General features: G+C 40.5%; 1 long non-coding RNA gene across 1 annotated transcript in view; it reads left to right on the forward strand.

The window, feature by feature from the left end:
* Positions 1-636: 636 nt before the first annotated feature.
* Positions 637-13,607, forward strand: part of LOC125341849 — a 343,076-nt gene continuing 330,105 nt past the window's right edge. Inside the window, exon 1 of the long non-coding RNA XR_007209096.1 lies at positions 637-759. This is a non-coding gene — a long non-coding RNA (uncharacterized LOC125341849). The remainder of the gene's footprint in view (positions 760-13,607) is intronic.

Genomic DNA, 13,607 nt, shown 5'->3' on the forward strand with positions numbered 1-13,607 from the left:
GTACGTAAACCCTGGGTTCTCAAGGCAGAGGCTAGTCTTCACTCCTTAACTCTTGACTTCTATCCTCAGATCATGGGAGGAAAGTGGGAGGAAGCAGAGTTCGATTGTAGGGAGTGGAGCGGCAAACAGGAGCTCAGCCAACATCAAGTGCATGCAGTGCAAAAGAATGCACACTAAGGTAGCCGGTGTCCTCTGTCTCGGAAATCTGCAAGTGTCTGTGTAGCAATACCCAAAGGCTTCCCTTTCATAGAGCAAGAGTGGATGTGGTCCCCCAAATTCACCGCAAGTGCCTCAGATGGTGGCCCTATTTGGAGATAGGTTAGGGAGGTGATTCAGGTTAAGCCCCTTCCCATCTATCTTCTGTGCTTTCAAGAAGAGGACTTGCGATGGTAGAGAGGTCCCCAGTACCTGCACACAGCAAGGAGTCACCCTGCAAGGCAAAGGTGGCCATTTGCCAGCCAAGGCCAGCAGACTCCCTTCCTGCCAACACGTGCTCATGAACTTCAGCCTCCTGTACTGCACGAAAATACATCTGTGCTTTAGGACCCAGGCTGTGGTGGTCTGCTGTAGAGACAGAAGAGACGTTTCTATTAGTCCCAGAAAACAAATGGAATTTATGTGGTCATAGACACATCGCCATCGAGCCGTTACGATCGTCTGCTAAGAATATGCTGGACATACTTTTTTTTTTCCAAGTCTTCCTGCTTCCTTATGAATGGGGTAGGGTCGTTCTTTCTGATGGAGGCCTAGAATTCCATTGTGTGTACATATACCACAGTTTCTTGATCCATTCATCTACCGAGGGGCATCTGGGTTGATTCCATATAAATGAACTCAAAGAAATGGAAGCAGGAGTTGTTGTTTGTTTGTTTTTTTTAATTGTACTGTTTGCGGTCATTTCTTCCCCCCTCCCACCTTTGCTTTATTCCTTGTTGTCACTGTTTTTGATTTCTGTATCCTTTGTCTTGTGTATAAGTGTATCTCATTTGGGGAAGGGAAGAGCAATCACAGAGAAGGTGGGACAAAGTCACCAAGGCGATGGTGTTTCTCGCTAGACACCATGTTGGAAATGAGCTTTACCACTGGAGGAAGAGAGGAGTGGGAGGGAGGAGTGAGAGGAAATGAGGAAGGGCTGACACTACCCAAAACGAAATGTACTCATCACCTTACTTATGGAACTGTAATCCCTCTGCACATCACCTTTACAATAATTTGTCTTAAAAAATAAAGGAACTGTTAGTGTTCAGTACTAAAGATTATTGTGAGGAAAAACAAAATGAATGCGCTGAGATAATGAGGAGAGAGTGAGGGGCAAGTCTCAGGATTTGCTGACAAGGGAGGCATGCTCTGTACATTTTCTCTGGTTTGGGGAAGTTCACGCAGGAAGAAGTTAGTTAAAGTAAACACACACACACACACACACACACACACACACACAAAATAACAAAAAGGATTGACAAGCTCTAGATGATGATATTCTATGAAACATCTGACTCTTAGTCCTCAAAAGTGTCTAGGCCACCCGAACCGAAACTGTGGAAAATTGTTATGGCCAATAGGAACCCAAGGAGACAGAATTACTAAATGAAATAGGGAACCCCAAGTGGGGTCCTGAAATGGCCAAGGGGCATTAGGTCACAGACCAAAGTATTCTGAGTAACAAGTACGTAGAGCTTAATTAATAGTACACATTGATATTGGTTCATTAGTTGCAGCATAGTAATTTAAGATGTAGCAAATGAGACTTTACATCCTTGCTAGATAAAATATGGAAACTTCCTTTATGAGATTCACAAAAACTCTGTAAATCAGAGTCAATTTCAAAATTTGTTTACTTAAAACCAATGATAGGAATTAAATCCATACCATGAAGCTCAACAAGAGTCAACAAGATAGGGAAAATCCATTCTTAAAACGTTCCAATGAGACTGGAAATGCCCATCTTTACCTAACTATACAACACAATTCAATATCCATTTTAGGGAAGCCTGCAGGTAGAATACAAAGTATACTTGTATCTCTAAATTTTGTGGAACTAATATCCAATTCTATTAACGTAATGTTTATGTAAAATATCAATGCAGGACACTTGGGTGTTACCTCCCAGGCATTCTCTTCTAGAAGAATTTATTTCTCCGTTCTCACAGGAACATTTTTTGACTTGAATGGAATCAACATGCGTATGCCTTCTTCAGTTTTTCCTTAATGGCCAAGGTTTTCAGGAGCTTTTATGACAGGATGTCTGCTGTGCTTCGTGCTAAGTTTCCCTCAAAGTCCACCAGATCAAGCGGTCTGTCACTCTACTAGTTTTGTGATCGTCGTGTTTGTGTTACTGTGTTGTTGCATGCAATACGGGACACACTGTATCCAATGAACAACTTGACCTATATACAGAATTTCTATAGTCAAATATACAAAGCCTATATATCATCTGACTATTTATGCTTTACCAAGGGGGGGGGAAATAAGGTTCCTTCCTTTCTGTCTCTGGTCCTATGTGAGGACGTGAATACTGGCCTTTTTTCTATTGTCTCATTGCCGTATTCCCATTGATGAAAATACTTTATGAACCATTGTCAAATCAAGAGTTATCTCCCACTTCAGAAATCACCTTGCAAGGGTACTGTAGAAATAGCTTTTGTGCCTGCAGATTTGAAATTTTTATCATATTCCTCACTAGGCATTTTATTTAATTCTGTCTTGCTTTGAATTAAAAAAAAGTCCATTTTGCTTTTTGAAGGATAATCAGAAAAAGAGAGAACAAGAAAAACGCTGACTAGGCAAAAGATAGCCATTTGAATCTATTAGATATGTGTTATATTAGATGCTTTCTTCATAATTAAAATCTGATTGGTACAAGAAAGGAAAAGCTTCTAAGGTTAGTAGTGTTATTATTTGGTTGAGATTTTTCAGTCTGGGAAAAAGAATAGAAGGAAGCTAGCAAGCTGGAATTATTGCAGTGGATTTTACTTTTCTGAGGTTCGATAACTTAATGTGCTTAGCCTTTTAGAAAATGAATACGATATTTCAGTAGCTCACAAACATGATCTGTACGTATGCATTACACTTAGAGTTTAATTAGGAAACTAATGAGATGCAATCGGCAGTCTGATTGGTGAGGAACTGGTAGAGTCAGTTTCTTTTTGCAGTTGACTTTTTCCTCTTCCAGCTCCCTATCAATCCATCCTCAGTGTAGAGATTATTATATTGGACACCTGCCAACTTGGCCTTTGAAACCTATCCTCGTATGAAATCACCAAATTAATTATAACCCATAGTAAAGGACAACTGTTGAAACCAGCCTTCTGTAAGTTTACCTTCGAAGAGCAAACTATGGAGCAGATTAAATGTAGCTATTAATTAGATGTGGTAAACTAATTAATGGGGCTAGGTTTGATACGCAGAGTAATACTGTTGGTTTAGCTAGTGTTTATTTTTTAAGAGTTTGTGAGGACATACAACACAGGCGTACCTATTATTTGTCATGTTTTGTCGCGCATGGAGGAGACAGTTTGCCTTTCATTATTTTTGCTTTGACAATAGGGACAATTGGCAACCTTTTCTGCAATTTGCAAACCTGATGGTGTCAATGTTCTCTGACACATTTTGTCTGCTTTGATGTTCACTACTATGCTTCTCATGATCTGTGGCGAATTCATATTTTAAAGGCTTTTTCACACATACCCTCCAACTGCAAGACTGGCTTCCACAGGATGATTGTATCAGATGCACAACTCCAGTTCCCAGGGTGAGTCCAACTCACACTTGCTTCTAATAACCCATATTCTCTTATTACAACGTAATTTGGTAATATCGAACCAAATTCCATTGTTTATAAGAGCATTGTATTGTAAAATCAGTCATTAAGTTACTTATGATCATTTTTTTGTTTTGTTTTATGTTTTTTGGTAAAGCTAATCATATTATTTAGACTGTTATGCTTAAATGACAAGTACTAACAAAGACAGCAGAAGTTATTCATTCAACAAGTCATGGCAAAAATAATTCTAGTAAATACTTTGACCATATACTAGGTAGTACTCTGTGTTTTTACATTTCATCCTCTCAAAAACCCCATGTGTTATTCTTGTTACCACATTATGTCGTTAGACGTACAGACCATGAGCTTTAATAATTTGCTCAAAGATATAGATATAGTAAGTGCTGACCTTGAGTTTGAATGTAGGTCAGTCTGGCTCCAAGTCATGCTTTTTATTATTTCGGGGGAAGGGGTAGCTAAAAATTAATTCCCTGTGAATCAAAAATGCTTTCCACGAAGAAGGAAAAGTAATGAAAAGGGTGTGGAAAGTAATTTGAAGTAAAATTAAATTCATCATTAAGGAGCAATGGTGAGCTCTAATTTCTGTAATGTAAGATAACCTCAATACTGTGATAATTCCATAATGAAAAATTTCCTCATATGTGACTTTTATAGAAAATGAAGTAAATCTTTCTTTTCAACAAGTTGAAATGAAAGATTGGAATATTATCTGTTTGAAAAAAGGAGCAGTCTTTTTCTATTAGACATTATATATATAGAGAGAGAGAGACTATATTTCTAGGTAAGTAGCGAGTGTCTAATGTATAATATACATTTATACATTGGTGATAGCCTCAGAGTTGTTGTTGTGTCCCGTTTGCTTTCGATCGGTAGCTCCTTGAGGTGGAATAGACAGATTAGCAGAGGAAGTAGGAGAGAGGTTCAATTAAAAGAAGATTGAGCCAACTGACAATCGATCCCAAATGAAGAGTAAGAGCTCTGAGTGGCTAATGTGAATCGATATCAATAATGATTGGACAGAGAGAGGTGTGATTTCTTTTTGCAAACTGCTTTTCAGGAAGCTTTTTATTGGGTAAATTTGAATGCCCATCATTTCTTTCTAAGAAATGCACAGGGGTTGTATGCTTGAGTTCCTCTAATCATCGGACAAGTTTGAATCCTCCGTCTCCCAACACCATGATAGAAACTTTCATTCCAAGTTCTGAGGTTCATCAAATGTTTGGGAACCTCCTAAGTATGGGGTGATATCTTAAGGACTGGTAATACAATACAGTGGAGCATAATAACACACACAGCAATGGTTATTAGTTAATCCACAGTCAGGCTTTACCAAGTTATTGAGTGGATGATTGAAAAACATCCCCCAACAGATGACACCAAAGGGTGTTACAGCCAGCCAGATGCCAGGTGCTGTCAGGGGACTTCTGCCTGAGCTTTGGGGATGTCTGAACTGAAGGCACAAGATAGCTGTAACAGTAGATGGTGGAGATGGGACACCCTTTATCTCTTTGACTCCTGTCTGATTCTCTTACAGAAATTCGTGCCCACAGGCTGAGACGTGAGAACGCGACCTCTCAAAACCCTCTTTAGAAAACAGATCTCTGGGTTTGACCCGCTCACTTTGTTACCAGATGTATCATATATGGAGAAGGTTATGGCAGTGTGTTCTTTAAGGGTCGGGAAATCATCGTGGTTATCTTGTGATGTGGTGTGAGAATCAAGCGGCACCTCCGTGGGCTGCTGGCCTCACGCAATCACATCTTCCCACAGATGTATTAGAGTGGTTAGCTGGTTAGGATTCCTGAAGGACCACTGTGGGGGCATCTTTCAATCGCTTGCTTATGCAGAGGTGTGCACTCGTGTGTGTGTGTGTGTGTGTGTGTGTGTGTGTGTATAGGCACACGTCTGATGTTCACGAATTCCTTTGCTCTTTTATGTACTTGGGTTTTCATTCAGACATTCGTGTTTACCAGAAAGAAGCTGGGCCACTTGAACCCTGGCCCCTGGTTCTCTCATTATTCTTTGGATAACATTTTGTGTGTGTGTGTGTGTGTGTGTGTGTGTGTGTGTGTCTGTTATGTTCAGGCAAGACTGGCATGCGATCCTCCTATTTATACCTTCTTTGTAGCCGCGATGATGGACGTGAGCTCCCATGGCCCTCTACCCCAGGCTGGCCTCGGACTGCAATCCTCTCAATCAGCCTCCTGCGCATCGAGGATTGTGCCTGAGCCATCACACCTGGCTCGAAGGCCAATTCTTAAATATATTAAATGGACCAACGTTCACATGAGATCTAAGTCTTTGAAAATCCCTAGAGGAACTCAATCACCTTCCTTTTTATTCAGGAAAGCACACCTTTCATATTTGTATCTTGAAGAGCATTTTAGTGGCCATCTCACCATTGTTATTTAATATGATTCTTTAAAAAATACCAAAAAAAATACTATCCAACATTTAGTTTTGAATGTAGTTAAGGCATTGAGTGAAAAGCAATAGGCAAGTATGGAACTAACATGGGCGCCCAACATCTCAGGGAGCTCAAAGCCAGAGCTCTCAGTAACTCATGAACATGTGGGAAAAGCAGCAGGCTTCCCCTTTCCGTGTCTATTTACACTTTGCATCTTCCATAGGTCTTTATAGTTTGAGATATACTATTTAAAAGCAAGATTTCATCAAAGAATCTAAGCTCGTCTTGAGCAAGACATCTTTACCAAGGTCAGACTTTTTATCTGTTTCATGGGATGGGCCAAGGGTCTGATTGCTATTTTACGTGATAATCAATAGTTGGTAGATATGTACTATGCAAATTATGTATTAATGTGCACATGCATCGTTTTGTGGTATTCAGCTCTCACCACCTTCTCGGAGAATATGACTTTGCTGGTTACGAATAATGGCTGAGTGTATTGGATTGTGATGTGAGGCTAGACCAGCCAGGTCCTGTTTCCAAAACAAACCGGGCATTGTGTCACATGTTCATAGTCCTGGGTACTGTGGACCTAGACGTAGAAGAACCATTGTCAGAAAAGGCTAGAGCAAAAATGTGAGAACTTATCTATAAAACAAACCAAAGAGCAAGAGGACTGGGAGTGTGGCTCAAGTGGTAGAGCATTTGCCTCAAAAGGATGAGGCCAAATTCAATCACTAGATCACTATGACCAGTAAGAGAGAGGCAGAGACAGAGACACAGAGAGACTAACACATTGATCCCAAATACGATCTCCTTTGTTTCCATTTCTTTATATCTGCACTGTCCTTTCATAAGCCTTTCAAAATTTGCTACCTATAGGCTCATTTCACTTAAAAAAATTTACAAATGTTTTCTCAAGTTCCATGTTTCCTCTCAAGCATCATCTAATGGCTATTGATAACTGAATTAGGACAAATGATTTTTAAAATATGTCATTCATCTCTTCAGACATGCTTTCTTATTGACACAGAATCTCCTCAGTAATTTCTATCTCAGCTATGTATTGAAATGGTTCTTCTGATTCCAGTGTGGTTTATTGTCATAAAGATGACTGGTGGATGTTGTGCAGCTTTTCAATAGACTTTGGAGAACATCAACGTTGAAATCCTACCCAGTCTTTCAGTGCTGTGATTTAATCAAGAAACGTATCATTAGAACCAGGACAATGAAGTTTAGCGCTAGCCAAACATGTTGATACGTAGGTATAACATGATGCGTACATAGAGTAGTAAGATAAAACATGAGATCAGTTTCAGACTGGTTGGATTTATTTCAGTTTCTGAAGGTATATGGTTTTTTAGCTGGCCATATTTTGTTTTTATTCATTTCATCCATTTCTTATTCTTAGAATAGCATCTCAGGTTTATTTATTTATTCGTTTTTGCATGGGCTAGCCTTAGTTCTCCTTTCTCTTCTCTATGTCTCCCATATAGCTAGGATTAGTGTCTTGTGACACGACACTCCATCGATTGACACAAGTCTCATTGATCACTAGACTTGCCTTGAACCCAGATCTTTGCTGTTTCTGCCTCTCATTTAACTGGTGTCATAGGTGTGAACCACCACGGCCAGCCTTTCACTGGCTCTTTGCCAGGTAACTGCCGAGGCCTCACTCCCTCCATCCTAGAAGCAAAACAGCATTTACCTATTTCTCCTGTGACAAAATGGACATTCTTATTTTTGTTAGCTTGGTATCGCATGGGCTTAAGTGTCTTTGAACGCAGGAATTGAGGTAATGGCCTCCTATGTCAGAGAAACTCAAGTCTTAGGGTTGAGACTGGGTGACCCGGTGCTTATTTGCTCCCAAGCGTATAGAAGTTTGTTAGAGATTACGTCTTGCCATTGTCCTGTATCTGTATCCATCCACAGCCTGAGCTTGTCCTTGAGTCTGTACATCCTGATAGCCACCTCCAGTCCTTCTGCTGTCTGTCCCAGAGTGGTTTCGTACAGTCTCCTGCTGGTCTGCTCAGCTACGGGGAGGGTCCTCGCTCATCTCTGCCTTGGGGGAGAGTCCATCAATAGCCAAGGACTCACTGCAAGCCGGACCACGCGGATGATTCTGACTAAACACATTCAGGGGCGGGGACTATGGAGGCAATTGGCCAATCCTGGAAACATAAGACAGTTCAAGCATGGACGTCTCTTGTCTCACTGTTATTTATCTTGTTGGAGGAGGACGATCGCGCAAGGGAACAAAGTAAGACTTTTACAATTACTCTTTTAAAAGCGAGGAGGATGCCATGTAGAACATAAACTCAGAAGCTTCAATAAATAACCAACAGTGCATATCTGTCAGCGAGAAATGCTCTGCTTATTAATCATAACCTGGGTTGCAGAGTGGTTTAGACTAGTCTCAAAGTCCCATTTTTTTTCCAGTCTCTCTCCAAGTTAGCCATGGTTTTGCCTAATTAAATTGGATTTCTTCCAGAATGCCGCAGTATAGTCACCAAGATTTATTATTCCCAGGGTGTTTTTTTTTTTTTTTGGCACATAGCAAAAGCAGTATAAATAGCAGGTGTAAAGATTTTCCTTCAACCTTCCTTAGAATCTGAACTGAAGACTCCTTCCCTAGATTAATGCATTCCGTCACTTGACAAGATAATGCCCGCATCATGCCCTATGTTGGATGTAACCTTTTGTCTTTGTCAGGAAAAGAGAGATTTCTTTTTCTTCTACTGAGATACCTGAGTTTAGCAAGCTGCAGCTCATAGCTCATGGCTGTAAGACGAGATCAGAGAGTTGTGGCATGGTATGGGTTGTATTTTGACACAGGCACATGCTATTTAACATGACGTGGTTTATTGATAAAGGAATCAGAACAGTAAATTTTGTCTGTCTGAATGTCAACGGAGAAATAATGTCAAGTTTTAATTCAAACAAGAATAGAAAACATCCCAAGGGTTGAGGTGCTGAGAGTTTTGGCAACTGCTGCTGATTTATCTCTCTTTCATTAATCACACGCACATGTGAGTGCGTGCGCACACACACACAAATTAAAGCCTTTCTGAAAAGAATCTAAACCTTTAAAATTAGTTTCATCAACAGTAGAATCAGCTGTTGTTTTCCGTAAGTGTGCTTGGCTTGTTCCTACGATCACTCATGATTCTTGGGTGTTCTCAAAATTCATTCTAATAAAAAAAAAGCCTCATTATAATTTCACTTGCAAGTTCCAGTTATTATTGTTTTTTATTTTTCAAACCTTCTGGAAAGCAGAAAATTAACATATTTTAAATCCCAATGACAGGCGATGAAACAGCTAGGTGCCAGCGGCACACTGCTGAAGCCTTAGCCACTCCAGAAGCTGATACTTGGAGGATAGAAGTTCAAAGCCAGCCCTGGTGGGAAAGTCTGTGAGACTACAGATAACAAATAATCAGCAAAATGCTTGACTGGGGGTATAGCTTAAATTTTAGAGTGCCAGAGGTGAGTAAGAAAACCTCGAGTTCAAACCCTGGTGCCTGGATAAAAAGAAAAATAAGGAAAACAAAATGAATGGAACAAACCCCTTTACTCACAGAGAAAATAACTTCCTCAAAGACCCCATAGTAAGTTTATTTTTGCATAGTGCATTGCTGTCTTCTCTTGATTTCTCTTTAACTTCAAAATATCCCTCTGTATGTTCTTTCAACTCCATAAATGTAAAATAGTATATTTCAGTAATGCAGTGGTATTTGAATAAAATTGTCAGCATTTAAAAATTTTTAGTCCTAAGCTGTTTACCTAAGGGAGCCTAATTAAATTGGATCATTAGACTAGTGTATGTTTTACTCCTATGGCAATTAGTCATGTCAGATGTTATTGAGAATTAAGATCTGAACTTGTTTTTAAAACAAGCAGAGAAATGGCTTGGCACGCCAAGGATCTTTTCTATTTTAGAAAGCATCTGCATAATTGTTTGGTGCTTTGTCCTATACCTGTATTTATTCCCGGTTGTGTAGCGAGGTAGGTCATAATGTTGAATTCTTGTAAATCTCGTTTTACATGCTTCTACCAGATCTTTAAAAACAATAATTATAAAGCCTTTAAATAGTTTGATCCTTTCATTTTCATTCCCTTTAATTTTATTGTCATGCAGATTAAAGCTTAGAACTATGAAAAAAGTGACCTTATCACATAAGGGAGAAAAAAATGGAGATTTCCATTATTCTGTAAATGAGGTCATCATTTGGGAATGTTTTTAAGTTATTTTCCATGCCTAAAATGGTTTTCTTCTGTTGTTGTTCAGCGCTAAAAGTTTAAATGGTTGTGATTGAAGATAAATGACCATAGTTGAATAATGTGAAATAGTAATTGTGAAAACAGATGGTATAAAATCCGATATAGATCACTGGATAATCAACTTGGGAACACATACCAGATATAAATATTGGTGATATCATTTTCATAACCCAAGTCCTGCTAATCTAGAGGATACTGCTCTGTTTGGTCAAGTCATTCTGGGTCAAGTGGAGAGTTATTTTTATAGCTGTTAAGGTGTTATAAAATCTGAAGTAGGCCACATTAACTTTTATCTTTGGTTGTTCGAAATATAATGTTAGGTAGAGTCTCCATTTCACTCTAAAATTGTGGCTGAGCTTTTGCTGTTGTTGATGCCCTGGATAAATAGGACACTGCTTTTATGCACAATTACGGCATGTTTGCTTACCATGCGTCTCACAAGCTGATTCAATAATGCAGCCTTGGGAAATGAGAGAGACCTTGAGGCTCACCCAGCGTAGTTACTGCTCTGTATGGGCTGTGCAAGGCATCCTCTGTTTTCTGGCAGCCAGAGCCCCAGTACCTAAAGTGAGACATCCCATCTCCACACACAGCTGAGCCTATAGCAGCCGCTCAGGGGCCTGGACGTTTCCTCTTGAGCCAGGCAGAAATCTTTTTGCTTATGGTGTCCACCACATACATCTTCCATGTTTCCCCCTGCCCGGTGACTATTGAGAGTTCTAGTCAACACTCTGGCCAGTGAGCTCCATCTTGTTTGGATCAAGATAAGAGGAAGCACAGCCCTTAGGTGAAATGCTCAGCCCACCTGTCTGTGATCAAGTCTCATGTTCCTTCTCTTCTTGGGAGAAACACAGTGAGCCCCCTGTGACATTTTTGCACAGTAGTTTGGTCACTCTGACATTCCGTCACTGTCCAAGAACTTGAGAAGCACAGTGGAAGCAGAGGGAAGAGTTGGTTGTGGTGGAGCGCTTCAGTGGCTCACGGTGGACAGGCATGGCAGAAGAGAACAGTCAATATCCAGAACACAGATGGAGAAGAAAGAGGTGCTCTGGCTTTCTTCCTTTCCCCTGCCCTCCATCCAGGCCCATGTTCAACTCAGTTCCTTAAGTCTCTCAGGAATGCCCTCATCTAAAGCCAGAGGGGTGCTTTACTGGGCGGCAGCGTACTTCTGTTCACAGTTGACGTGACAGTAGACGTAGCTGCAGGAGAGACCTTCTCAGTGCCCTCCAATGGATGTGCAAACCACGGAGAGCACCACGAACTCTACAGTGGGAGTTTACAGAGACCGATCTGCCATGAGAAAACCCTTTCTCTTTGTCTCTGCCTCTTTCCTATGGTCTGGATGCACATTTCTTGTTGACCCTGTGAAAAGATTCTGTGTCAGCGTGAGAAGGCGAACAGAGGTCCGTGGCGTAGAAGCCACAGTGACCGTTCCTGAGCCTGTACCTGAGTTCCCTTGGGAACCTTCCAAACTGGGGACTTGTGAGAGTTCAGGAAGAAAGTAGAGAGAGGGAACTGGAATGGGAGGGAGAGAGAAATGTGTAACACATCCTCGGACTCCTACAACAACCCCCCCCACGTCAAGTACAGGGGATGTGGTCTTGGGGTTCGGAATGCACAGAGTGAGTTTGCAGTGGGTACTGGCGTTAGCTTCCCCTGCATGGTGGAGTATTCCTGTCAACACTGGGTCACTGCCTTTGCCCTCCTTACGTATTCCCTACCACCCGGGGTGCATGCCAAGTATCACTTTGAAAAATGAATCAAGGAGACTTCTAATGTGGGGTTTTAATCAATGTCCAATTCATTAATAAAATATCAACACGGTACTCGTAGGCAATAACAATATGCCTAGCTTTGCCAGCCTCCATAGCCAAGTTCTTGTGTCTGGGTTTTAATAATACATCCTGGTCTTGTGCGCACGCCGCATGCATCCTTGTGAAGCAAAGCTACTTCCGCCCCTTCCAGACTCCCTGGAAGAGAGAGGGCACGTGGTTTTGGGGAGCTTCGAATACTTGAACCCTGTGTGCAATCAGTGTCTGCTTACTTCTTCTCTCCCACAGCTCATTAAGATGGAAGTACAACTAACGGCACAAGGAATACGTTCGTTCGTCTTCACAGAAGTGTCTTAGGACAGGGAAAAGCTCCATCTCAGAGGGGCAGAGCTTGCATCCCGTTTGAAATAAAATATTCCCCTTATTCATGGAAAAAGCTAGCAGATAGTCAGATTGAGAGCAATCCTGTGTTACAGCACCTGGAATTCCAAGCACCGAGGTAAGGGAATCTAGTTGATTCCCGAAAAGCCGAAGAATTTTATTGTCAAATAAAAGGTTAAGGCCATTCATTTGTTCTTGTGGGATTGTCTTTTGGAAATGTTTAGTTTGCAGAGGTTTTGGGGGAGACCGCGGGGTTGGTATATTTGACAATATTTCTCAAATAGTTATCTAAGTGAAAATGTCCAGGGATGTTTCACGAGATAAACTGGTAAAAATTTCATTATGAGGAAATAGACTTAATGAAAGATTTTTCTGAGTAAGACACTGTGTGGTAGAGTTTAATATGTATAAATTAAATCTTCTACTTGGAAACATACTAATAAAAGCAATGAATTAAACATCAGGACCAAGAGATTCTGGCTTATTAATACGGTATAACTCTATTTAGCAAATCCTAATTTGCTGAATGCTGATGCTACTAGTAAAATTAATAAGTAGGAAATGGTGTATCCAGCAAAATACAAATGTATAAAATATTGAACTTTACAATTTAATCAAGTTAGCGTGCTATTCTAAAACTTGGAAGGAAAAGAAAGTTGACAGTTGTGAACAGGTGTCCGAGGGATAGCATTCAAGCTATGGGAAAACGCATTACCGATATCAAAGGTCTGGTCTCACCTTGCTGGCTCTATTCAACACGGGTAAGTTCTCAGAAAGAAAACGTATCTCATTTATCTCTCACAATTTGAGATTTTTAGATATTACATTTCAAAGCTGTCTAGGGACATTGTACACAGGTATTGAGTACCCACAGTGAACTGAACAGTCTCTCAATGCATGAAAGACAGGAGAGTGATAAATGTGTTGTTTGCCTTTCTTTTTTCTTCTTTTTGGTGATCCATTCATCGTAACCGTTCTTTCTCCT

The sequence above is a fragment of the Perognathus longimembris genome, chromosome 25 (genome assembly GCF_023159225.1).
Source record: "Perognathus longimembris pacificus isolate PPM17 chromosome 25, ASM2315922v1, whole genome shotgun sequence".
NCBI classification, from domain to species: domain Eukaryota; kingdom Metazoa; phylum Chordata; class Mammalia; order Rodentia; family Heteromyidae; genus Perognathus; species Perognathus longimembris.